Raw genomic sequence first — 4,693 nt, forward strand, 5'->3', positions numbered from 1 at the left:
TTTTAATTTCATGGCTGCAGTTACCATCTGCAGTGATTTTGGAGCCCCCAAAAATAAAGTCAGCCACTGTTTCCACTGTTTCCCCATCTATTTGCCATGAAGTGATGGGACCAGATGCCATGATCTTAGTTTTTGAATGTTGAGTTTTAAGCCCATGTTTTCACTCTCCTCTTTCACTTTCATCAAGAGGCTCTTTAGTTCTTCTTCACTTTCTGCCATAAGGGTGGTATTATCTAAAACATATCTGAGGTTATTGGTATTTCTCCCGGCAATCTTGATTCCAGCTTGTGATTCATTCAGCCCAGCATTTCTCATGATGTATTCTGCATATAAGTTAAATAAACAAGGTGACAATATACAGCCTTGACATACTCCTTTCCTGATTTGGAACCAGTCTGTTGTTCCATGTCCAGTTCTAACTGTTGCTTCCTGACCTGCATACAGATATCTCAAGAGGCAGGTCAGATGGTCTGGTATTCCCATCTCCTGAAGATTTTTCCACAGTTTGTGGTGATCCACACAGTCAAAGGCTTTGGCATAGTCAATAAAGCAGAAGTAAATATTTTTCTGGTACTCTCTTGCTTTTTTGATGATCCAGTAGATGTTGGCAATTTGATCTCTGGTTCTGCTGCCTTTTCTAAAACCAGCTTGAACATCTGGAAGTTCACGGTTCATGTATTGCTGAAGCCTGGCTTGGAGACTTTTGAGCATTACTTAACTAGTGTGTGAGATGCGTGCAATTGTGCGGTAGTTAGAGCATTCTCTGGCATTGCCTTTCTTTGGGATTGGAATGAAAACTGACCTTTTCCAGTCCTGTGACCACTGCTGAGTTTTCCAAATTTGCTGGCCTATTGAGTGCAACACTTTCACAGCATCATCTTTTAGGATTTGAAATAGCTCCACTGGAATTCCATCACCTCCACTAGCTTTGTTCATAGTGATGCTTCGTAAGGCCCACTTGACTTCACACTCCAGGATGTCTGGCTCTAGGTGAGTGATCACACCATCATGATTATCTGGGTCGTGAAGATCTTTTGTTGTACAGATTTTCTGTGTATTCCTGCCACCTCTTTTTAATATCTCCTGCTTCTGTTAGGTCCATACCATTTCTGTCCTTTATTGAGCCCAACTTTGCATGAAATGTTCCCTGGGTATCTCTAGTCTTTCCCATTCTGTTGTTTTCCTCTATTTCTCTGCACTTATCACTGAGGAAGTCTTTATTATCTCTCCATCCACAATTGGCCAATGACTAAGAGGCAAGGATCCCAGGTGCTATGTCATCCCAGCTTAAACGGTGACTTGGTCCTGGGACCACCCCTCCAACCCCTGCCCTGAGCTGCCTGCATTTCCACAGAGTTTGCCCTGGCTCCAGAAGCGTGGACTCCAGGGGGTTCCCATCTCTCTTCCCCTCTCTCAGAGTCTATGAGTAGTTTACATCATTGTTCTAATCCAGGGTCTAACACCCGGGCTTCTAGTCCCTTAAGACCAGCTGCAGCTTTATAAGCTAGCAGGCTATATTTCAAAGCTGGTTCCTGAAGTTAAAGCGTATCTTTTGCATCAGGACATATGTCTACTGTATCCATTTGTGAAGCCCTCATTCCAGTGGATGGGCCCTTGCTCACTATCCACCAACAGCCTTGTTTGTGGTGGTTGTTGTTGTTGTTCAGTTGCTAAGTCATGTCTGACTTTTTGTACCACATGGACTGCAGCACACATACCAGGCCTTCCTATTCCTCACTGTCTCCAGGAGTTTGCCCAAGTTCATGTCCATCGAGTTGGCGATGCCATCCTACCATCTCATCCTTTGCCACCCTCGTCTCCTGCCCTCAGTCTTTCCCAACATTAGGGTCTTTTCCAATGAGATGGCCATTTGCATCAGGTGGCCAAAGTATGGGGCTTCGGGCTCAGCACCACTCCTTTTAATGAATATTGAGGGTTTATCTGTGTGTTAGGTGGGCCCAGTTGTAAGATGAATGTGTGTGTTCACTGTTGGCAAGTTGATGCCTCAAAGACCCCCTTGTGCTCTGAGACATAAAATCTCTCTCTTATTAAAGCCGAGAGCAGACCTCTTCATGTCACAAGCATTCCCAAGGAATCAGAAGCTACTGATGTGTATCAGCAATTTAAATGGTTTTGTCTATAGGCATTAAGTTGCAATTATCTGCATTAAATTCATTAACTATTGTACCACCTAATTGTCCCATGTTTGCGAAGGTTTGAAAATTCACAGTCTTTCCCTTCCTAAGCAAAATCATTTTGCACGGGCCGTGTATCTGTCTCCATGCCTCGCCAATGCTTCCAGGTGACAGGCATGCCGGGTCATGGCGGAATGGCCTTGGAAGCTCAGGAACTGACTCAACCTGAACAGGGGAGAATCAATTAAAGGAAGGCAGCCTGGGGTCCAGAGACACCAGAGGGGCTGTACCATCCCGGCTCTTGCCTTCAGATCAAGCCCAGCTTCCCTCTTCCCTGGACACTTGATACATTTAAGCCTGGCTACCACCCCAGCAGTCCAGTGTGCTGTGAGGACCTTCACATCAGAAGTAAAGACCTATGAGTAACCTTCACAGGGTTTGGAAAAATGATTGGGAAAGTCTATATGCCCAGCTGTTCATTTTTTTTAAAAATCATTAATGGCAGTAAGGATGTCTAGAATATAGTAATAACAGAACTGGAGAAAATAGAACTGACTGTTGAAAATTAATTTAACTTGAATAAATTTGTAGTCCACAAATAAGCTACAGATAACTAAAACTGGGGGAGGGGGAGGGAAGGTGAAGTAAAATAAAGTAGCATCAAAACCCAGATTTTTACCAATGAAGAAAGGGCTGAGAAAGGACAAAGAGAAAGAAGCCAAACCTGTAAAAATCTTTCATCAGCTCTGAAGGGGAGTTAAAAGTTGTGCTTGTTTAGAAAGATTAAAAAAGATGATTGTAGCTTTAAGAAGGTTCACGGAATGTTTCATTCATTGATTGTAAATGAGTTTTTAAGAATCAGAGAGTTACTTTTTAAAATTCTATAAGACAGAAAATGAAGTATAAAACAATTATTCATCAAAACACACATCAAAACTCAAAAGGAGGACAAGTAGACATAAAGTGGGATGACAGATGGTAAACACAGTGTGGTGTTTATAAAAATGAATGTAAGTAGAGACTTCCCTGGTGGTCCAGTGATTAGCCATCCTTCCAATGTAGGGGGCATGGGTTCAATCCCTAGTTGGGGAACTAAGATTCTACATGTGTTGTGGCATGTCAAAAAAAAAAAAAAGTAAGTGGCCTATCAAGCTATTTAAGTGTTTTTCCCCCACCTCTTTTTGGCCCTGCTACTTGGCTTGTGGGACCTTAGTCCCCTGATCAGCAACTGAACCCAGGCCACGGCAGAGTGCAGGGTCCTAACCACAGGACTGCCAGGGAATTCTCTGCTGCTGCTAAGTCACTTCAGTTGTGTCCGATTCTGTGCGATCTCAGAGATGGCAGCCCACCAGGCTCCCCTGTCCCTGGGATTCTCCAGGCAAGAACACTGGAGTGGCTTGCCATTTCCTTCTCCAATGCATGAAAGTGAAAAGTGAAAGTGAAGTCGCTCAGGTTGTCTACTTAAAAGTTATACAGTCGTGTCCGACTCCTAGCGACCCCGTGGACTGCGGTCTACCAGGCTCCCCCGTCCATGGAATTTTCCAGGCAAGAGTACTGGAGTGGGGTGCCATTGCCTTTTCCAGGGAATTCTCTAAAGGTTGTACTTGTTTAAAGGTTTCTGTTAAGTTGCCCATAAGATATGTTTCTTCAGCAGAAAGATTCTAGAAGTTAAAAATGAATTCATGGACCAGAATACACCTGTCAAATTCAAACCAAGGAATAGCCAGATTAATTCTGGACAGCACAGTGTTAAGTAGTTTTACCTAAGACTTGCAAGCACATAAAGCAAAAAGCTATAAAAATACACAAGAAATGAAACAAAGATAGGCTTTTTTGTTTTTGTTGAGAAGAAGAAAGTAATTTAGCATTATCAGTCTATTACAGATTCAAGTATACAGAGATTAAATAAGGATGTAGAAAAAAATGAGACACAATAAATGCAGTCCATCTAACAGACTTAAACTAAATTTCATAATCCACAAATATGGATTACTTTTTCTTTTGAAGTATATATACCTGGTCTATAAGCAAAAAAAAAAATCACATACTAAATCATATCTATAAACACAAGAGCAGAAGTTTTAGAGAGAATACTTTAAGATCACAATGCAGTAAGTTAAAAAATTCAAATAGATATTAAAAAGAAAAAAATACTCAGATATCTAGAAACTAAGAAAAATGATTTACACATTGCTCGGATGGAGAGAAAGTTGAAACCAGGAAAGGGATAGTGAAAAATGGGAGAATGAAAAGTGAGAATGAACTTAGCACTTTTGGAACAGAAAATCACAACAAGAGAAAAATAAAAGAAATAAAACAATACCAGAAAAATTTGAAAGAAAGAAGTGGAATGAGAAGAAAAAAAAAAAAAAAAAACAAGAAAAGCAGTTAACTGTAGGGTATAAAGCATTCCAACACTGAAGTCAAGTGAACCTGGCTTACTTATCTTCCCTCCAACATACACAGCTCTGTAATCTTGGAACATTTTGTTAATTTCTCTGTGACCCACTTTCCCATGTTTCTCATCTGTAAAATATGGGTAACAGTGCCATTTTTAT

The sequence above is a fragment of the Bison bison genome, unplaced genomic scaffold (genome assembly GCF_000754665.1).
Source record: "Bison bison bison isolate TAMUID 2011002044 unplaced genomic scaffold, Bison_UMD1.0 scf7180017864181, whole genome shotgun sequence".
In the NCBI taxonomy this organism is placed as follows: Eukaryota; Metazoa; Chordata; class Mammalia; order Artiodactyla; family Bovidae; genus Bison; species Bison bison.